The sequence below is a fragment of the Oncorhynchus kisutch genome, linkage group LG11 (assembly GCF_002021735.2).
Source record: "Oncorhynchus kisutch isolate 150728-3 linkage group LG11, Okis_V2, whole genome shotgun sequence".
Taxonomy (NCBI): Eukaryota; Metazoa; Chordata; class Actinopteri; order Salmoniformes; family Salmonidae; genus Oncorhynchus; species Oncorhynchus kisutch.
This window is the reverse complement of record NC_034184.2, coordinates 18,440,342-18,463,538: the sequence shown is the minus strand read 5'-3', so window position 1 is coordinate 18,463,538 and position 23,197 is coordinate 18,440,342. Positions and strand designations below refer to the sequence as shown.

At 43.7% G+C, this 23,197-nt stretch overlaps 1 protein-coding gene across 7 annotated transcripts in view; it reads left to right on the top strand.

The window, feature by feature from the left end:
• Window positions 1-23,197, top strand: part of LOC109899921 (brain-specific angiogenesis inhibitor 1-associated protein 2) — a 188,141-nt gene that overhangs the window by 24,330 nt on the left and 140,614 nt on the right. The window lies entirely within an intron of this gene.

Below are 23,197 nucleotides of genomic sequence, written 5' to 3'. Positions count from 1 at the left end.
GGGGAGGGGGGGAGGGAGTGGGGGATAGAGGAGCGAGGCAGAGAACACTGGGAGGGGGGGGAGGGAGTGGGGGATAGAGGAGCGAGGCAGAGAACACTGGGAGGGGGGAGAGGGAGTGGGGGATAGAGGAGCGAGGCAGAGAACACTGGGAGGGGGGAGGGAGTGGGGGATAGAGGAGCGAGGCAGAGAACACTGGGAGGGGGGGGGAGTGGGGGATAGAGGAGCGAGGCAGAGAACACTGGGAGGGGGGGAGGGAGTGGGGGATAGAGGAGCGAGGCAGAGAACACTGGGAGGGGGGGGAGGTAGTGGGGGATAGAGGAGCGAGGCAGAGAACACTGGGAGGGGGGAGGGAGTGGGGGATAGAGGAGCGAGGCAGAGAACACTGGGAGGGGGGAGAGGGAGTGGGGGATAGAGGAGCGAGGCAGAGAACACTGGGAAGGGGGGGGAGGGAGTGGGGGATAGAGGAGCGAGGCAGAGAACACTGGGAGGGGGGGGGGGGGGAGTGGGGGATAGAGGAGCGAGGCAGAGAACACTATCCCTCCGTCTTATTTGAAATTACCGTGTGGGTTCTGGTTCTAATTAGAGGGAGAGAGAAACATGACTGGGGAAGAAAGAACATTGTGTGTGTATATTATTGACTGGAGAAATGCCTCCCTCTTGCAGGTAGCTTTTAGGGTGACATTTAATCTCAGATCTGAGAGGGAAGGGGAGAGGGGGAGATTGAGAGAGGAGGGGTTGTTTCTACGTGATGGAACAGTTATCTGATCCTTGTAATGTAACTTCTTCTCGCACTCTGTTAGGGTACCTCCACTCTCTCTCTCCCCATCTATCTCTCTCTTTCGCTTTCGTTATCTCTATCTCTCTCTTTCTGGAGTGGCAGGTAGGTAGCCTAGTGGTTAAAGTGTTGGACTACTAACTGAAAGGTTGCAAGATCGAATCCCCGAGCTGACAAGGTAAAAATCTGTTGTTCTGCCCCTGAAAAAGTCACTTAACCCACTGTTCCTAGGCCATCATTGAAAATAAGAATTTGTTCTTAACTAACTTGCCTAGTTAAATAAAGGTTAAAATAAATAAAATAATCTCTCTCTATCTCCCTGACTATGTTAAATGCACATGATGAATTAATCAGCTTCCTAATGAAACATTGACCTTAGGCTGATTTTCATCCAGCAATCCATCACTCAACAACAACCTGTGTGTGTGAATGAATAGATAGATAGATGTGAGGAGAGGTGGGTACCACCTTCAAGTGTGTGTGTGTGTGAGAGTGAGTAGATGGAAGGAGGTGATGATTATCACCACACACGGCAGAGGAGACTCCCTCTTCTTCCCCCTCCCATTGCTTCAGGTTTCCAGTGGTACGAGCCAAACGTGTGGAATCAAAACGAGGTGCCCTTTTGCGGGGGAATTCCGACATTTCGAAATATGGCTGCATAAGTGCCTCTTCTCCTCCCGTCCCCTCCCTTCTCCGTTTCTCTCCTCTCCCTGACTGGAGTGGGTTTCACAGTGTGTGTGTTAGAGGGGGTGATGCCTCTCCCTCTCTCTCTCTCTCTCTCTCTGCTGGCTTGCCTGAGCACAGATAACAGCTCATCTGAAAGGGAAATGGACTACACACACACACACACACACACACACCCACACACACACACACATTGGCAGTGCTGAAATGCCCTCCCTTGAGGACACTCGGACATGACAGTTTTAGCCCAATCATTGACACACAGAGGCGGGGCAGAGGCATGTAATGGCCATCTTTTAGAGGAGCTGGAGGGAGGGGGGATAACACCATGGGACCATAGTAATAGGTAGTGACTAGGAATGGAAGAATAGCTGGATTTCTGTGCTGCATGAGTGGATTTCTAATGCGGTTTCTATTTTGCTTTTGGCAATGACGTTCAACATCAGTGCTCATTCAAATTCTTCAGAGCTGTCATTGTGTCAAGGTCATTTGTGTGTGTGTGTGTGTGTGTGCTGATTCATGCGGTACATGTAATGTGTTTGTGGTATCGCTGACATATTTCTCTGGTGTATTGTATACTGTATGTAAGGACAGTGTTGGGGGAGACATATAGAACGTAGTAATGATATTATGTATGAGACAAAAAGAGGACGATGAGAAAAGGGGATTTACATTGTCTTTTCAAACAGCTCTTACACTAAAAGTGCATTATCATCATTTTCTCCATTTCATAGTATTGAGCCAACCTCATAGTGTGGAAATATATATTAAACACAGGCAAATCATGTTTTTGACTGCAATAGTCCTTTAAATGTTGACTTTTGTACAGTTACAATGCATTCAGAAAGTATTCAGACCCCTTGATTTGAGTCCACCTGTGGGAAATTCATGATTTGGAAAGGCACACACCTGGCTATATAAGGTCCCACAGTTCACAGTGCATGTCAGAATAAAAACCAAGACATGAGGTCGAAGGAATAGTAAAGGTTCCCACGAACACAGTGGCTTCCAAAATTCTTAAATTGAAGAAGTTTGGAACCACCAAGACTCTTCCTGGAGCAGGCTGCCTGTGGGAATGGCCTTGGTCAGGGAGGTGACCAAGAACCAGAGGGTCACTCTGACAGAGCTCTGTGGAGATGGGAGAACTCCACTAATCAGGCCTTTATGGTAGAGTGACCAAATGGAAGCCACTCCTCAGTAAAAGGCACATGACAGCCCACTTGGAGTTTGCCAAAAGGCACCTAAATGACTCTCAATCCATGAGAAACAAGATTCTCTGATCTGATGGAACCAAGATCGAACTCTTTGGCCTGAATACCAAGCATCACGTCTGGAGGAAACCTGGCACCATCCCTATGGTGAGGCAGGGACTGGGAGATTAGTCAGGATTGAAGGAAACATTAACAGAGAAAAGTACAGAGATCGTTGATGAAAACCTGCTCCAGAGTGCTCAAGACCTCAGATTGGGTTGAAGGTTCATCTTCCAAGAGGACAACGACCCTAAGCACACAGCCAAGACAACGTAGGAGTGGCTTCGGGACAAGTCTCTGAATGTCCTTAAGTGGCCTAGCCAGAGCCCCAACTTGAATCCGATCGAACATCTCTGGAGAGACCTGAAAATAGCTGTGCAGCGACGCTCCCCATCCAACCTTTTTTATTTTTATTATTATTATTTTTCCACCTTTATATAACCAGGTAGGCTAGTTGAGAACAAGTTCTCATTTGCAACTACGACCTGGCCAAGATAAAGCAAAGCATTGTGACACAGACAACAACACAGAGTTACACATGGAGTAAATAATAAACAAGCCAATAACACAATAAACAAGTCAATGACACAGTAGAAAAAAGAAAGTCTATATACAGTGTGTGCAAAAGGCATGAGGAGGTAGGCAATAAATATGCCATAGGAGCGAATAATTACAATTTAGCAGATTAACACTGGAGTGATAAATGAGCAGATGATGATGTGCATGTAGTGATACTGGTGTGCAAAAGAGAAGAAAAGTAAATGAAACAAAAACAGTATGGGGATGAGGTCGGTAGATTGGGTGGGCTATTTACAGATGGACTATGTACAGCTGCAGTGATCGGTTAGCTGCTCAGATAGTTGATGTTTAAAGTTGGTGAGGGAAAGAAAAGTCTCCAACTTCAGCCATTTTTGCAATTCGTTCCAGTCACTGGCAGCAGAGAACTGGAAGGAAAGGTGGCCAAATGAGGTGTTGGCTTTGGGGATGATCAGTGAGATATACATGCTGGAACGTGTGCTACGGGTGGGTGTTGTTATCGTGACCAGTGAACTGAGATAAGGCAGAGCTTTACCTAGCATAGACTTATAGATGACCTGGAGCCAGTGGGTCTGGCGACGAATAGCGAGGGGCAGCCGACTAGAGCATACAGGTCGCAGTGGTGGATGGTATAAGCTGATTTGGTAGCAAACTGGATGGCACTGTGATAGACTGCATCCAGTTTGCTGAGTAATGTTGGAGGCTATTTTGTAGATGACATCGCGGAAGTCTAGGATCAGTAGGATAGTCAGTTTTACTAGGGTAAGTTTGGCGGCGTGAGTGAAGGAGGCTTTGTTGCGAAAAAAAAGAAAGAAAGCCGAGATTTGATTTTGGATTGGAGATGTTTAATATTAGTCTGGAAGGAGAGTTTACAGCCAGACAGGTATTTATAGTTTTCCACATATTCTACGTCGGAACCGTCCAGGGTGGTGATGCTTGTCGGGCAGGGTGGTGATGCTTGCTGGTTTTACTAGAGTTTAAGTGCAGTTGGAGGCCACGGAAGGAGTGTTGTATGGCATTGAAGCTCGTTTGGAGGTCAGTTAACACAATGTCCAAGGAAGGGCCAGAAGTATACAGAATGGTGTCATCTGTGTAGAGGTGGATCAGGGAATCGCCCGCAGCAAGCGCAACATCATTGATATATACAGAGAAAAGAGATGGCCCGAGAATTTAACCCTGTGGTACCCCCATAGAGACTGCCAGAGGTCCGGACAACAGGCCCTCCAATTTGACACACTGAACTCTGTCTGCAAAGTAGTTGGTGAACCAGGTGAGGCAGTCATTAGAAAAACCAAGGCTATTGAGTCTGCCGATAAGAATATGGTGATTGACAGAGTCGAAAGCCTTGGCCAGGTCGATGAAGACAGCTGCACAGTACTGTCTTTTATCGATGGCGGTTATGATATTGTTTAGTACTTTGAGCGTGGCTGAGGTGCACCCGTGACCGGCTCGGAAGCCAGATTGCACAGCGGAGAAGGTACGGTGGGATTCGAAATGGTCAGTGATCTGTTTATTAACTTGGCTTTCGAAGGCTTTAGATAGGCAGGGCAGGATGGATATAGGTCTGTAACAGTTTGGGTCTAGGGTGTCACCCCCTTTGAAGAGGGGGATGACCGCAGCAGCTTTCCAATATTTAGGGATTTCGGACGATACGAAAGAGAGGTTGAACAGGCTGGTAATAGGGTTTGCAACAATGGCCGCGGATAGTTTTAGAAAGAGAGGATCCAGATTGTCTAGCCCAGCTGATTTATACGGGTCCAGGTTTTGCAGCTCTTTCAGAACATCTGCTGTCTGGATTTGGGTGAAGGAGAAGCTGGGGAGGCTTGGGCGTGTAGCTGCGGGGGAGGCGGAGCTGTTGGCCAGGGTCGGAGTAGCCAGGAGGAAGGCATGGCCGATTATCATGGATACCCGGGCCAGGTCGATTGGAAAGGCCTGCTCACAGAAGAGTTTTAGGGAGCGTTTGACAGTGATGAGGGGTGGTCGTTTGACCGCGGGCCCATAGTGGACACAAGCAATGAGGCAGTGATCGCTGAGATCATGATTGAAAACAGCGGAGGTGTATTTGGAGGGCAAGTTGGTCAAGATAATGTCTATGAAGGTGCCCGTGTTTACGGATTTAGGGTTGTACCTGGTGGGTTCCTTGATGATTTGCGTGAGATTGAGGGCATCTAGCTTAGATTGTAGGACTGCCAGGGTGTTAAGCATATCCCAGTTTAAGTCACCTAACAGAACGAACTCTGAAGCTAGATGGGGGGGTGTTGAATTCACAAATGGTGTCCAGGGCACAGCTGGGAGCGGAGGGGGGTCGATAGCAGGCGGCAACAGTGAGAGACTTATTTCTGGAGAGGTTAATTTTTAAAATTAGAAGTTCAAACTGTTTGGGTATAGACCTGGAAAGTATGACAACTTTGCATGCTATCTCTGCAGTAGATTGCAATTCCTCCCCCTTTGGCAGTTCTATCTTGACGGAAAATGTGCTAGCTGAGAATGGAAATCTCAGAAATGTTTGTGGCCTTCCTAAGCAAGGATTCAGACACGGCAAGGACATCAGGGTTGGCTGAGTGTGCTATAGCAGTGGGTAAAACAAACTTAGGGAGGAGGCTTCTGATATTGACATGCATGAAACCAAGGTTTTTTCAATCACAGAAGTCAACAAATGAGGGTGCCTGGGGACATGCAGGGCCTGGGTTTACCTCCACAACACCTGAGGAACAGAGGAGTAGGATGAGGGTATGGCTAAAGGATATCAAAACTGGTCGCCTAGTGCGTTGGGGACAAAGATTAAAAGGAGCAGATTTCTGGGTGTGATATAATCGATTCAGGGCATAATGTGCAGACAGGGGTATGGTGGGGTGCTGGTACAGCGAAGGTAAGCCCAGGCACTGAGTGATGATAAGAGAGGTTGTATCTCTGGATAAGCTGGTTATAATGGGTGAGGTCAGCGCATGTGTAGGAGGTGGGACAAAGGAGGTATCAGAGGTATAATGAGTGGAACTAGGGGCTCCATTGTAAACTAAAACAATGATAACTAATCTACACAACAGTATACAAGGCATATTGACATATGAGAGAGACATATAGCGAGGCATAAAGTAACCACAGGTGTTGATTTGGAGAGCAAGCTAAGACAACAACGGGTGGGACAACAACAGCTAATCAGCTAAAACAACAACAGGTAAAATGGCGATGAATGTGCAGAGAGGGTCGGTTAAAATAAAATTAATTAATTAATTAAATGACAAATTAAAAAATTAACAGAATGGAGTACTGTGATTAATGGACAGTCCAGCGGGCATCAGCTATGTAGCCAAGTGATCATAGGGTCCAGGGGGCAACAATAGATGGGACAGGTAAGCCGCAGAGTAGTCGTTACTACGCTAGCACGCGGGCGACACAGCTTTTAAAGTTAGTAGCCCGGGGCTAGAAGAAGCGTCTGCTCCGATGTCCAACGGAGGCCGGTTGAAGGCACAGCGGATGGAGTATTCATCGGCAGACCTGTTGTGGTGGTGCGGCGGGGCGCCGTTTCGACTAAGGATCCAAGCCAGATGGCGAAAGAGGTATTGTAGTTGTAGTAATTGAGTTTTCTATCCGGGAGATGCGCCTGGCTCAAAGCTAACCGGTGCTAGCTTCGGGGCAGGGGCATTAGCCACTATAGCCACTCGGTAGCAGCGGTGATCCGGTGCCAAGGTCCAGAGCTTACGGCAAGGATGGAGTGTTCACAGCCTGTGTCGGCAGTTTTGTTGAGCAGGTGTTTCAACGCCATGACAGAGGGTATCACGTCTGCTGCAGGCGCAGTTGATGAGCTTATTTCTCAAGTCAGTTGTTTGAATGGTGCTAGCTAGCGTGTTAATTTTTCAACGTTTCAAACATGTTCTCAAATGCCATTGAAATGGCAGAAGTGGTATGACAACCACTTTAACCAATTCATGAGCATGCAATACGACTTTCCTCAGTACAAAATCCTCGATGACCCACTGTGCTGTCAGACTCAACATGCTCATGGGGCTGATATCGCTGGTCCAAATGTCAGTCTTGAAGCTAATAGCACTGACGCTATTACTGTGTAACTCCGGTAGGGCAACATCTGAAAAATAGCACACTTGGTATTGTGTACCGGTGCTCGACCAGTCGGAGAAAAGCCAACATCACCCACGACATAGAACGATTGATTGTCAAGGGCAATGAATTCCATTATCTTGGCGTTAAATGGATTTTGCCATTGAGTTGTCTCCCTGAAACGTTCTTACTCTTTCAAATGACTGCTCGACTTGTTGACTGCTCGATCCACACAGCAGACTTTGTGGGCTAGGTTAGGAATGCTGTGTTGCACGTGTAGCGCAAAATTATACGTGGTGTCAGATTTGACATCGGTTTTGCACATCGGCGTTAAACATGACATCAGGACGATGTCAATGTTGGTATTTTGAGCTAATATGTTCTGATTCCGATATGTTCACCGATATATCGTGCATCCCTAGTCTGAATACTTTCCGAATGCACTGTATTTAGTTGCAAGAGGAGCCATTGTTACTTCGCCCATGAGTATTTTTTTGTTTTGCCTCTGGGTTTTTTAAGTAATAATTTTGAATAATTGTACTTATTTCTGTGAATAATGAATCTCTTGTTGAGGAATATTTCTCACAGTAAAGGAGAACGTACATCTCTGTTTCTACCTCCCCTGTTATACGCTGCTCTTTGTGTAGCCATGCCTTTTTATCTCTGCCGGTTTCTATTGTCAATTGGTGGCCACTCAGCCTGTACTTGGTAAAGATCTGTCTCTGCTTCATATCTCTGACAGAGTAGAGATAATCAGCCAATTCATATTCTCTGTTTAGGGCCAGATGGCAATTTAGTTGGCTTTGGAATTTTGTTTTGTTTTTCCTATGTTGTAAATATGAGTCATTTGATTGGTTCATGATTCTGTTTATTTGAATTCTTTCTTTTGAAGCAGTGCTGGTGTCAGTTTGGTTGGTTAGGTCCAACAACAGCTGACTGAAAGGGCTCGTTTCTGGGCTTAGCTCTTGGGTTTGAAGTGTTTTAAATTGGAGACTTGAATTTGGAGTTGAATTTAGGTGTAGCCAAAATCTTTTTTGTATTTTCATTACCACTAGAAAGTGGCCTAATTCTGCCTTCTATGCATTAGTTGCTGTATTTCTTTGGACTTGTAGAATTTCCAGACGGAATCCTGCATGTAGGGCTTCAATTGGATGTTTGTCCCACATTTTAAAGTCCAGTTTATTGATTGGCCCCAAAACCTCACTTCCGGAAAAATCTCCTGTCTGTCCCTCTCTCTCTGTGTCTCTCTCTCTCTCTCTGTGTCTCACTGTGTGTCTCTCTCTCTCTCTCTCTCTTTCAAATGTCATATTATGTCCACATACAGTGTTGTAATTATGTGCAAATAGTTAAAGTAAAAAAATAAATAGGTTGTATTTACAATGGTGTTTGTTCTTCACCGGTTGCCCTTTTCTTGTGGCAACATGTCACCAATCGTGCTCCTGTGATTGCACACTGGTATTTCACCCAATAGATATGGGAGGTTATCAAAATTGGATTTGTTTTTCAAATTCTTTGTGGGTCTGTGTAATCTGAGGGAAATATGTGTCACTAATATTGTCATACATTGGGCAGGAGGTTAGGAAGTGCAGCTCAGTTTCCACCTCATTTTGTGGGCAGTGTGCACATAGCCTGTCTTCTCTTGAGAGCCAGGTCTGTCTTTTGGCGGACATTCTCAATAGCAAGGCTACGCTCACGGAGTCTGTACATAGTCAAAGCTTTCCTTAATTGTGGGTCAGTCACAGGGGTCAAGTATTCTGCCTCTGTGTACTCTCTGTTTAGGGCCAAATAGCATTCTAGTTTGCTCAGTGTTTTTTGTTATTTCTCTCCAATGTCTCAAGTAATCTCTTTTTCTTTTCTCATGATTTGGTTGGGTCTAATTGTGTTGCTGACCTGGGGCTCTGTGGGGTGTGTTTGTGTTTGTGAACAGAGCCCCAGGACCAGCTTGCTTAGGGTGCTCTTCTCCAGGTTCATCTCTCTGTAGGTGATGACTTTGTTATGGAAGGTTTTGGGATCGCTTCATTTTAGGTGGTTGTAGAATTTAATTGCTCTTTTCTGGATTTTGATCATTAGCGGGTATAGGCCTAATTCTGCTCTGTATGCATTATTTGGTGTTGTACGTTTGACACAGAGGATATTTTTGCAGAATTCTGCATGCAGAGTCTCAATTTAGTGTTTGTCCCACACCAGACCTCACAACCATAAAGGGCGATGAGTTCTATAGCTGATTCAAGTATTTTTAGCCAAATCCTAATTGGTATGTCAAATTTTTTATTCCTTTGGATGGCGTAGAAGGGGTAGACCATCATTGTAAATAAGAATTTGTTGTTAACTGACTTGCCTAGTTAAATAAGGTTAAATACAACAATTTTTTTAAAGTAAAATGTTTAGGCCGAGGTATGTATAGTTTTTTTGTGTGTTCTAGGGCAACGGTGCCAAGATGGAATTTGTATTCGTGGTCCTGGCAATTGGACCTTTTTTGGAACCTCATTATTTTTGTCTTACTGACATTTACTGTCAGGGCCCAGGTCTGACACAATCTGTGCAGCAGATCTAGGTGCTGATGTGGGCCTCTTTGGTTTTGTACAGAAGCACCAGGTCATCAGTAGACATTTGACTTCAGGTACTAGTAGGGTGAGGCCGGGTGCTGCAGACTGTTCTTGTGCTCTCGCCAATTTGTTGATTTATATGTTGAAGAGGGTGGGGCTTAAACTGCATCGCTGTTTAAGCTGATGCTTAAAGTTAGAGAGGGAGATCTAAGACTCCAGCTTCAGTGGTTTTTGCAATTCATTCCAGTCATTGGCAGCAGAGAACTGGAAGGAAATGCAGAAATATATACCTGCTGAAGCCTGCTGAAGAGCGTGCTGCTATGGTGACCAGTGAGCTGCAATTTACCTAGATGTCTGGTTAGACTGTAAACTCTCCTTCAAGACTCACTCAATCCAATCCAAAATTAAATCTAGAATCGGCTTCCTATTTGGCAACAAAGTATCCTTCACTCATGCTGCCAAACATACCCTTGTAAAACTGACTATCCTACCAATCCTTGACTTCGGCGATGTAATTTACAAAATAGCCTCCAACACTCTACTCAGCAAACTGGATGTAGTCTATCACAGTGCCATCCGATTTATCACCAAAGCCCCATATACTACTCACCACTGCGACCTGTATGCTCTTGTTTGCTGGTCCTCGCTTCATATTCGTCGCCAAACCCACTGGCTCCAGGTCATCTATAAGTCTTTGCTTGGTAAAGCCCCGCCTTATCTGGGGCGGCAGGGTAGCCTAGTGGTTAGAGCGTTGGACTAGTAACCGAAAGGTTGCAAGTTCTAATCCCTGAGCTGACAAGGTACAAATCTGTCGTTCTGCCACTGAACAGGCAGTTAACCCACTGTTCCTAGGCCGTCATTGAAAATAAAAAAATTGTTCTTAACTGACTTGCCTAGTAAAATAAAGGTAAAATTAAATATATATTGTAATTTTTTGCAAGATGTAACATATCATACAAAATGGATGGCATTGTACACAATTGGATGAAGTTTTGAGGACCTGTTTTGACTTGTGAGTGCTCATTTCAGATCTACTAGATAAAAAGTATACATAACCTCTGAAACGCATCTTTAATATAATACAAAGATCTCCTTTTTCTCATCCAGCTAAATACATTAGCATAACAAAGACAGAGGCTGAATCCCAAATGGCAGCCTCACGCCTCCCAAATGTCAGCCTATTCCCTATACAGTGAACAACTTTTTGCCAGGACTATTAGGGGGTAGTGTAGGGAATAGGATGCCATTTAGGACATTAGAGTTTGAAATCTCTGTTCTTGAGAGACTGTAGCTTAATGAGACACTCTTCCTCTGAATTCAGTTGCTTTTGCTTCTGTATCCCGCATCTATTCAGTACTATACCTCCTGCACATGTGGTCAAGCAACAGCAGCAACCTGCAAGCATGTGCACACGCATGCATGAACACACACAAACTCACACATGTACACTCTCCAAACACGTACCCATGCATACACATACACAACCTCAGACACACAGTATGGGGTATTTTATCTCTGTTCTACTGTGAAGCCTGTGGATGTCTCCTCACCTCTTAACCCCTCTCTCAATCTCTTGAACAAATTGGAAATTATTATTAATTATAATTATGAATAATAATTATTATAATAATCGATCATTGTTTTCCTGGCATCCACCAAACCCAGATTCGTCTGTCGGACAACCAGATGGTGAAGTGTGATTCATTACTGCAGTGAACGTATTTCCACTGCTCCAGAGTCCAATGTTGGCCAGCTTTAGACCACTCGCTTGGCATTGTGCATGGTGATCTTAGGCTTGTGTGCGGCTGCACGGCCAGGAAACCCATTTCATGAACAGTTATTGTACTAATGTTGCTTCCAGAGGCAGTTTGGAACTCTGTAGTAAGCGTTGCAACCGAGGACAGATGAGTCTTAAACGCTTTAGCACTTTCCTGTCCCGTTCTGTGAGCTTGTGTGGCCTACCACTTCTTGGCTGAGCCATTGTTTCTCCTAGATGTTTCCACTTCACAATAACAGCACTTACAGTTGACTGGGGGAAGCAGGGCAGAAATTTGACAAACTGACTTGTTGAAAAGGTGGCATCCTATGACATTGAAAGTCACTGAGGTCTTCAGTAAGACCACTCTACTGCCAATGTTTGTCTATGGAAATTGCATGGCTTTGTGCTCGATTTTATACATCTGTCAGCAAGAGGTGTGTCTGAAATAGCCAAATCCACTAATTTGAAGGGGTGTCCACATACCTTTGTATATTTAGTGTATATAATTCCATGCCAACCTACCTTTCCTCTTTGGTTAAACCTATAATAAGAACAAATGCAAACTAATATTTCATGTCAATACAACCCATTTTTCTTCTTGTTTTTTACTATGGAATTACCTATCAACATGTCTTCAATTGGGTTTGAAGCAATTATATCAATTCCATGTAAACCAACTTGAAACAATTTACTTTTTACACAATATTTTATATTTAGTAACCACAACATCAGTACCATAGATCACAGTTGAACAGCAAATACAATAGACCAGATGAACTAGAATGACATTCACTCTCACGGGTGGGAAAAAATAACAAATGGAAAGCCACGTCCCCAATAGGCCACGCCGCCAACTCCTTTGATAGGCTGCCGCCGCTACGTTGCCCCACCGCTATTCAATGTGTGTATTATGCATGTGGCGTTGAAAGCAATTTTGAAGCTTTCATTCAATTTTAAAATCACATTGATCTGACTAATACATTTTTCGATTACAGACAAACTGAATACAGTAGGTTGAACGAGCCAAAGTGTAGTTTTCGATCATTCCCATCAGTAAAAGCACTTCTGACGAACAGTTATGCCGTCCCACTTTTTACAGAGCATTTGGTATCATTGAGAATCCATTTCCAGCTTTCATTAGGCTAGATGGATCTATATTTGATCTATATTTAATTAGCTTGACCAATTAGAGCTATGGTTCAACACAAGGACAAATGTAAATACATGGCTAAAGCACATGAGCCAAATTAGAACTGAAAACATAAGGCTTAAGCCTCTCCTTAAAAAGCTTTGTGTGACTCTGTTCAAAAATCTCTTCCCTTTTCAAATTCAACTTCAAATATTGGCTTTCTGAACGGGAGCGAGCGAGAGAATGTTTGTGTGTAGGTGTTTATAGTTGAATCTGTTTTAGTCCTGCTAAATGAACGATCAGGGAAATGCCCGGATGCTCACCCCAATGATCAGGGAAATGCCCGGATGCTCACCCCAATGATCAGGGAAATGCCCGGATGCTCACCCCAATGATCAGGGAAATGCCCGGGGTGACTCTGATTCATCGAGAACATTGATCTTTCCATTTTGGCCGACCTGTTTGTGGTTTCAGACTGCGTGAAGAAGGAGTTGGGTTCTGTCAATTCAGTCAAAGTATCTCGAAATTGACTTTTGTGGATTTCTTTGTGTGTCTGCTGCCCAGAAGGAGAGGGCACTACGCTTTTCGTGACTCAGGGCGAGAGCTCTTCCCTGCTTTGCTCTCCAGAGCAGAGCGCCACTCAAATGATTAATAACTGGGTTGGCATTGAGGTAGATTGACCGAAGTTGAGGATCCCCGGTGTCTGTGATGCGCACTGTTTGATGCGACGCAGACCCAGCAGTAAGCACGAGACTGAGGAGACCCTGTCTGTCCTTCTGAGTTTTGATGCAATGTGTTTGCCGGATAAAGTCATGCTTGGGTATGTAAGATATCCCGAGAAATTTTTTTCCGAACACACTACGGTGTTTCAGGTGCCAAATTATGGTCATGTTGCAGCAGTATGTAGAAGGGAGATTCCGAGGTGTGAGAAGTGTACAAAAGAGCATAGGACAAAGGAGTGTGTCATTATGGTGGGAAAAGTGGTGTGTTTCAATTGTGGGGGTGGCCATGTTGCCAGGGATCAGAAATGTTCCGTGCGAGTGAGACAGGTTTAAGTTTCCAGGGTGAGAGCAGTTCAGAAAGTTTCACATGTTGAGGCAGAGAGGAAAGTAGAGGATGGTGGATAAAGGGTAAGGGAGCCTGAGAGGATCCCTGTGAGTAGTTGGCAAGTACAGACTGACCTAAACAGTTTGTGCTTTAGTAAGGTTGGCTTCTTGGCGTTTATTGCGATGGTCCTCAATTGTACCGCACAGATGAAAAGAAACTCCCAGAAGATTGAATTGATAGTAGTAGCAAATACATTTTGGGGTGTCATATATTTTAGTGCAGAATTACTACAGGGGGTTTTGAGAGAAGAGGTTGTAGCCTCTCAGGCCAACAGCCTGGTGTAGGATCAGTTAGGGCCAAAGTAGTGAGAAGGGGTGGTGGGTTTGTTGAGGATATTATTATACATCTTGGGTTAGATGCTGGTGCAATTTCCTTTCTTCCCTTTTCCCTTTTTGTTGTGAACAAATGAAATGCTCTAATTACATATTCACTATTAGCAATTGCTTATAGGTTTTCCATGTAATTCAACAAATATAACTATATTGCTGTTTTGCTGTATATTAAATACAGCATACTGTAAATTATGGTGCATTGTTGGAAAATGTTGTGGGGGGGAAGAATCGCTGGCTCCTTCTGATTGGGCTGGGAGCTTATATATGCTCCCGAGTGGCACAGCGGTCTAAGGCACTGCATCGCAGTGTTAGAGGTGTCACTACAGATCCTGGTTCGATCCCGGGCTGTATCACAACCGGCCGTGATCGGGAGTGCCATAGGGCGTCGCACAATTGGCCCAGTGTTGTCCTGGTTAGGGTTTGGCCGGTGTAGGCCGTCATTGTAAAACATGAATTTGTTCTTAACTGGCTTGCCTAGTTAAATAAAGGTAGGTTAACTAAAATGTTAATGAGCTCGCCATTTTTTATATCTCTCGTAATGAGGTTCACAGCAGCAGTGACGGATGTGTTAACATGACAACTGGGTCAGAGTTTTGAGTGACCCTTCTCCCCCTTTTGTTCCATGCTGGCTGAAGACCTAGCTAGCCAGTAACTAGCTATCACCAGATACAGATGGAAATATATAAGTATCATTGCCATAGATGAATGGTGTAAACTTTTAATTATATTTGCTGACACCCTACACTCAAATTTTTCCACCAGTAGAGTAGTTATCGAGCTATTTGAAAACATGCCTTCTCTGATGTTGGTTGCAAGGCGGTACTTATTTGAATTAGCTAAGAGAAAATCATGTTACCATTGGTGTATTAAAATGAGAGTTAAGGTGATTTCACCTTTTCCCCTTAATAATCCAACATCCTGAATTTAAGTGTTTCACATGGTGGAGGGGACCAGTAACTTTCTATTGAAACTTTCTTTTGAAACTTTATCAAACTCTTGTTTGATCCAAAGAGCATTACATTAAATGAAAAACATGACTTTGACTGTTCATGACATTTTAATTGGTACAGGACTCAAATAGAGCCAATTACAAGGCACACCTTGAAATGTGTGAACAGTCAGCCTAACCTTTCCAACTTCTTGGTAGTTAGCCATGAGAGAAAAATGACGTAACATTTTTTTTTATATACCTATAAGATATTATGGGTAACTCAAAAGGCTACCGGGACGTTTACGTGATCTGTGGTAGTAGTTTTCTAACAATTAAATGTATAAAGGGGACAGATCAGAGTGGCAGGTCGTAAACCTTTAATGGTAGAATATTTAACAATGTCCATTTGATCTGTTCTGCCCAGTAATCACAACACGTTTGGAAGCCTTAGTTTAGGCCTCTTGAAGGTCAAGTGATATAAAACACCTAGCATTCATTAATATGCTGTAATGTACAAATGCCTAGCAGCCAACATGCTTCCTTATTTTAAAACGTAAAATACTGTTCAAAATAACTTTCTTACAGTTTATAAGTCACTTGTACAGTATTGTGCTGTGTTTGTTTCTTTGACATTATAGTAATTTATTCATGGTAACTTGATGCCATTTTCATATATCTAAGGAATGTATTGGCACTCTCCAGAGATGGTAAGAGATTTATCATAACATATCTTGTTATAATTACAATAATTTTGTAGACCAGTGTATCAACTATAACAACATTCTTAGTAACAGTTATAGAAACATTTTACTTGCTATGACTTTGATGTATTTTCTTTTAATATCCATATTGGTTGATCCACACTGGACAAGAGCAAGAACACTCACTAAGTGATCTAAATGCAAATGAAAACTTGCAAACCATAGCATCTCCCACCTGTAGCACACGCTCCAGCAGGTATATCTCTCTAGTCACCCCCAAAACCAATTCTTTCTTTGGCCGCCTCTCCTTCCAGTTCTCTGCTGCCAATGACTGGAACGAACTACAAAAATCTCTGAAACTGGAAACACTTATCTCCCTCACTAGCTTTAAGCACCAACTGTCAGAGCAGCTCACAGATTACTGTACCTGTACATAGCCCACCTATAATTTAGCCCAAACAACTACCTCTTTCCCAACTGTATTTAATTAATTAATTAATTTTGCTCCTTTGCACCCCATTATTTTTATTTCTACTTTGCACATTCTTCCATTGCAAAACTACCATTCCAGTGTTTTACTTGCTATATTGTATTTACTTTGCCACCATGGCCTTTTTTGCCTTTACCTCCCTTCTCACCTCATTTGCTCACATTGTATATAGACTTGTTTATACTGTATAATTGACTGTATGTTTGTTTTACTCCATGTGTAACTCTGTGTCGTTGTATCTGTCAAACTGCTTTGCTTTATCTTGGCCAGGTCGCAATTGTAAATGAGAACTTGTTCTCAACTTGCCTACCTGGTTAAATAAAGGTGAAATAAAATGTAATTAAAAAAAGAACACTGGGTAATATGTCATTGGGTAATTACAGTAATATATTGTAATTGGCACTGTAAATGTGATTACAGTAACTTACTTGGTACTGTAAATGAGATTAAAGTAACATTTTTCTAACCATAAAATAGATTAGAGTAGCTGTACGGAAAAATAGATGACAGTAACTTACTGGCCTAATGCTGCCAGTAAGTTACTGTACATTTTCAGGAAATGTTTTGCGGTGTGTCTATGAATTTATCAGTGGTTATATTTATTAAGAATGTGAGTGTTGTGTGCGTGCGTGCGTGCGCGCGCATGTGTGTTAAGACTCTAGAGCATACAGTAGAGAAGAGGGTACAGAGCAGTTAATGAAAGTCTAGTTCCAGTTCTGCTTCAGTGGGTGCACAGAAGCCTTGATTACATCAAATAATTAACAAACCATTTAACTAGGCAAACGTTGGTGACGGTTGATTGTGGTGTGGGTGTATGTGTGCACGTGTACGGAGAGTTTGTCCATGTTTGCGTGTCCATCCACCTGAGGGAATTTGCTTGTCAGTTTCAGTGTGCATTCTACAGTGGGGTAAAAAAGTATTTAGTCAGCCACCAATTGTGCAAGTTCTCCCACTTAAAAAGATTTCAGACCTGTAACTTCTTCTTTAAGAGGCTCTGTCCTCCACTTGTTACCTGTATTAATGGCACCTGTTTGAACTTGTTATCAGTATAAAAGACACCTGTCCACAACCTCAAACAGTCACACTCCATACTCCACTATGTCCAAGACCAAAGAGCTGTCAAAGGACACCAGAAACAAAATTGTAGACCTGCACCAGGCTGAGAAGACTGAATCTGCAATAGGTAAGCAGCTTGGTTTGAAGAAATCAACTGTGGGAGCAATTATTAGGAAATGGAAGACATACAAGACCACTGATAATCTCCCTCCATCTGTGGCTCCACGCAAGATCTCACCCCGTGGGGTCAAAACGATCACAAGAACGGTGAGCAAAAATCCCAGAACCACACGAGGGGACCTAGTGAATGACCTGCAGAGAGCTGGGACCAAAGTAACAAAGTCTACCATCAGTAATACACTACGCCACCAGGGACTCAAATCCTGCAGTGCCAGACGTGTCCCCCTGTACATGTCCAGGCCCATCTGAAGTTTGCTAGAGAGCATTTGGATGATCCAGAAGAAGATTGGGAGAATGTCATATGGTCAGATGAAACCAAAATATAAAACCAAAATATAAACTCAACTCGTCGTGTTTGGAGGACAAAGAATGCTGAGTTGCATCCAAAGAACACCATACCTACTGTGAAGCATGGGGGTGGAAACATCATGGTTTTGGGCTGTTTTTCTGCAAAGGAAAGAATGAATGGGGCCATGTATCGTGAGATTTTGAGTGAAAACCTCCTTCCATCAGCAAGGGCATTGAAGATGAAACGTGGCTGGGTCTTTCAGCATGACAATGATCCCAAACACACCGCCCGGGCAACGAAGGAGTGGCTTCGTAAGAAGCATTTCAAGGTCCTGGAGTGGCCTAGCCAGTCTCCAGATCTCAACCCCATAGAAAATCTTTGGAGGGAGTTGAAAGTCAGTGTTGCCCAGCAACAGCCCCAAAACATCACTGCTCTAGAGGAGATCTGCATGGAGGAATGGGCCAAAATACCAGCAACAGTGTGTTAAAACCTCGTTACAGAAAACGTTTGACCTCTGTCATTGCCAACAAAGGGTATATAACAAAGTATTGATATAAACTTTTGTTATTGACCAAATACTTATTTTCCACCATAATTTGCAAATAAATAAATTAAAAATCCTACAATGTGATTTTCTGGATTTTTTTCCTTCTCATTTTGTCTGTCATAGTTGAAGTGTACCTATGATGAAAATTACAGGCCCTTCTCATATTTTTAAGTGGGAGAACTTGCACAATTGGTGGCTGACTAAATACTTTTTTACCCCACTGTATATGCAGGGGATGTGTGTTTGTCACTGGTGTGTGGTGTGTGTCACTGGTGTGTGGTGTCACTGTGTGTGTGCAATGTGTTTTTTTACATTTATTTTTATTTAACCAGTTAGGCCAGTTGAGAATAAGTTCTCATTTACAACTGCAACCTGGCCAACATAAAGCAAAGTAGTGCAACAAAAAAACAAACAGAGAATTACACATAAACAAGCGTACAGTCAATAACACAACAGAAAAATCTATGTACAGTGTGTGCAAATGTAGAAGATTAGGTAAGGCAATAAATAGGCCATAGAGGCGAAATAATTACAACTTAGCATTAACACTAGAGTGATAAATGTGCAGATGATGATGTGCAAGTAGAGATACTGGGGTGCAAAAGAGCAAGAGGGTAAGTAATAATATGGGGCATGCTTATATAAGATGGTGAGGAAAGCACTTTTAAAGAATAACCAGGCATCCTCCACTGATGGAATATGGTCAATATCCTTCCATGATACCCGGGCCAGGTCGATTAGAAAGGCCTGCTTGCTGAAGTGTTTTTAGGGAGCGTTTGACAGTGATGAGTGGTGGTCGTTAGACCCCGGACCTATTATGGACACAGGCAATGAGGCAGTGATCGCTGAGATCCTGGTTGAAGACCACACAGGTGTATTTAGAGGGCAGGTTGGTCAGGAGGATATCTATGAGGGTGCCTGTGTTTACAGATTTAGGGTTGTACCTGGTAGGTTCCATGATAATTTGTGTAAGATTGTGGGCATCTAGCTTAGATTGTAGGATGGCCTGGGTGTTAAGCATATCCCAGTTTAGGTTACCTAACAGTACAATCTCTGAAGGTAATTGGGGGGAAATTAATTCACATATTGTGTCCAGGGCACAGCTCCGGGTTGAAGGGGGTCTATAACAAGCGGCAACAGTGAGAGACTTATTTCTGAAAAGATGGAAATTAAAAAGTAGAAGCTTGAACTGTTTTGGCACAGTCCTGGATAGCATGACAGACCTCTGCAAGCTATCTCTGCAGTAGATTGCAACTCCACCCCCTTTGGCAGTTCTATCTTGTTGGAAAATTTTGTAGTTGGGGTTGGCGGAGTGTGCTAAAGCAGTGAATAAAACAAACTAAGGGAGGAGGCTTCTGATGTTAACATGCATGAAACCAATGCTTTTACGGTTACAGAAGTCAACAAATGAGAGCGCCTGGGGAATTGGAGTGGTGCTGCAGGGCCTGGGTTAACTTCACCAGAGGAACAGAGGAGGGGTAGGATAAGGGTACTGCTAAAGGCTATAAGAACAGGTCATCTAGTGCGTTCAGAACAGAGAGTAAAAGGAGCAGATTTCTGTTCGAGGAAGAATAGATTCAAGACATAATGTACAGACAAGGGAATAGTAGGATGTGAGTACAGTGGGAGGTAAATCTATGCATTGAGTGACGATGAGAGAGGTTTTGTCTCTAGAGGCACCAGTTAAGCCAGGTGAGGTCACCGCATGTGTCAGGGGTGGGACAAAAGGCCTATCTAAGGCATGTTTGGCAGGGTTGGAGCCTCAACAGTGAAATAAGAAAATAATAACTCACCAAAACAGCAATAGACAAGGCATATTGACATTAGAGAGAGCCATATGTAGCCAAGTGATCATAGGGTCCGATGAGCAGCAGTAGGTGAGTCAGGGAGCCGTTCGGTAGTCGCTACTGCGGTAGTCAAGCTGGAGACACGGCGATTCAGACAGCTAGCAGGCCGGGGCTAGCAGATGGGCCTACGGAGATGTCGCAAAGGAAAAGCCTGTTGAAACCACCTTGGACGATTACGTCGGCAGACCAGTCATGATGGATCGGCGGGGATCTGTGTCGGCAATGAAGGGTCCAGGCCAATTAGCAAAAAAGGCATTGTAGCCCAAGAATTAGCTCATAGACCTCTTCGGCTAGCCGGGAGATGGGCTTAGCTTGAGGCTAGCTCAAGGCTAACTGGTGCTTGCTTCAGAAACAGAGGCGTTAGCCAGCAGTAGCCACTCAAATGCAGCTAGCTAGCTGCGATGATCCGGTGTAATGGACCAGGGCTTGCGTCAGGAATCCGGTGATGAGGTAGAGAAAAAGCAGTCCTATATGTTTTGGGTTGATATCGCGCTGTGCAGACTGGCAGGTATTGACCGAGCTGAAGCTGGCTGTAGTCCGAGTTAACGGTGAAGACCGCCAGCAGTGGCAAACTGACAACTAGCTAGTAGCTAGTTAGCTGGCTAGCTTCTGATTGGGGATCCGATTCTAAGGTATAAAATAGCAGATCCGTACCACATTGGGTGAGGCTGGTTGCAGGAACGTATATTCAGTTCGTAGGTGGAAAGTAATATTAAAAAATATATGAGAAAAACAACTATGTAAATGGGACAATACGGGACAAGACAAAACACACGTCCGACTGCTACACCATCTTGGTGTGGAGAACGGTTGCGGCTGCAGCAGCAGCATCTCAGTGGAGGAATGTGGCACAGACCCACGCAGACCCATGAGAAACTGCAGCCCATCATGATGAGTTCAGGTTTTTGTGGCCCCTACCCCCACCGAAGTTGCCCATCCCTGTTCTAAATAGTACCAGATAGGGGTTATTTGGCTTGTAACCAAATTGGAACCCTTTTTGGTGCTATATAGAACCCTTTTTTGAATTTTCAATAAAGAACCATGATCATAAGGTTCTAAATTAAACCTGTATGGTGCTATAAAGAACCCTTTCCTAAGGTTCTATAAAGAATCCAAAACAAATGTTCCCCTATGGTTACAACCTTTTTGGGGCTATATGGAACACTTTTTTTTGGTTCTTTATATAGTCTTTATAGAGAATGGTTCTAAAAAAACAAAAAGGTTTTGAAGAACCTTTTGAAGAACCATCTTTACCAAAGAACCCTTGAGGAACGCTAGTTTTTTTGTGTGTTCTTGGGGGCTTGAACAAAAAAAGTGGTTTGCGATTTTGTTCATCCTGGCGAGCCGGCATTTTGAGTTGTATCTCTGGCATATCTTGGCATGCATCATTCAAGACTAAGTTGAAATTGTGTCAGTGCAATTGACATATGTTGCAGAATGTCTCAGGAAAGACTGTCAGGGTTGGAAATACTCAGTGTAGAAAACAGTCGGGCCCACAACCTGGACCCTACAGGCCATGGTGAAAACATGCATTGTGATTGCTAGCTACGCTAGTTATTTAGTTGTGGCCATCTGGTTAGTATCAACAAAAGCTTACTACAAATTCTAGCTAGCTAGCAACAACATTAGCGCAGCTCGCTAGTTAGCTTACATTAGCTACATCAGGCACAAGCCAAACAAGCTACTGCCACCTTGTGGCCTGGAGTATTTAAATTAAGCATATCGAAAGTAAAGCTGTTCTATGTGAAAAACAATAAGTTGACTGCAGACACTCTGGGCTGAGGTGCTAAGTACCTATCGGCAGTCAGATTTATCGGGGTGTCTGACCCTTAACAAAATCAATGGGGCCCCCCTGGAGGTCAGAGCCCTTGGGCACGTGCCCTGCATGCTCTGTCGGTATTCAGCCAAGATAACTTCCTAGACCAATTTACCAATCTAAAAAGTGTTAGCTGACATGACTAATTGAGTGAGTGTCAGTCAGTGAAAAGCTGCTGATGTTTAACCAAATGTCGAACTTGCACCTTGTGTATTCTTCTATTGGAACTCTCAACAGTAAGTTGAGACCCCTTCATTAGTGTCGTCTGACAGCTCTGTCAGGAAAAGGTTTGACTGATGAAGTGGAGAGGAGAAAAGCTGTGTGTGTGTGTGTGTGTGTGTGTGTGTGTGTGGTGGGGGGTGATAGATAAAGCTGCAGGACCAAACTGGGTGTTGTGAGAGAGAAAGAGAATGTAACATAATAAAGGACAGATCGCCTCGGACTGTGGAGGAGGGTGACTCACTGCTCCTCCGCACAATGAGAGAGAGACAGAGAGAGAGAGGTTGTACTCCTCTGCCTCCGCTCATTCCATTCCCCACCTTTGCTTATTGTGTGCTGAGGCATCCACTTGTGGGCTATGGTGTGGGCATACATATACATCAACACGTCTATGGGCTTTGTTGTTTTTGTTGTTGCTGTTGTTGTTGTTGTTGTTGTTGTGGAGGAGGAGGAGAACCAGGGTGTAGGTGGGGGATGGGAGTGTTCCAAGACAGAGGTAGGTGACCTTGGCCTGGGTTGAGGTTCGAGGGCCCCAGGCCCCGGTAGAAGCAGGTAATTGGTGTATACCACAGAATGGTGTTCTGACTGAAGAGATCAATACTCTGGTGTGTGTGTGTGTGGTTACCACCTAGACTATATTTGGTTACCACCTAGACCACATTTGGTTACCACATGGACCACATTTCCTGATCTTGTGTGTCTCTCTCTCATACACATTATCACACACGCACAATACTTTCCTGGCTGTACCCTTCTATTTCAGTTTCCCCTCCATGGTTTCATATTCCATCATTTTATTCTCTCTGGCCTACTAATAATGATATGGTCAATTCCAATGAGCCATTTAAATATAATTATAGCTCATGGTGGAACCCTCATGCTGGAACCCAAAAAATACTAGAGTCTACTATAGAGTACTACAGTACTTACTATAGAATTATATAAT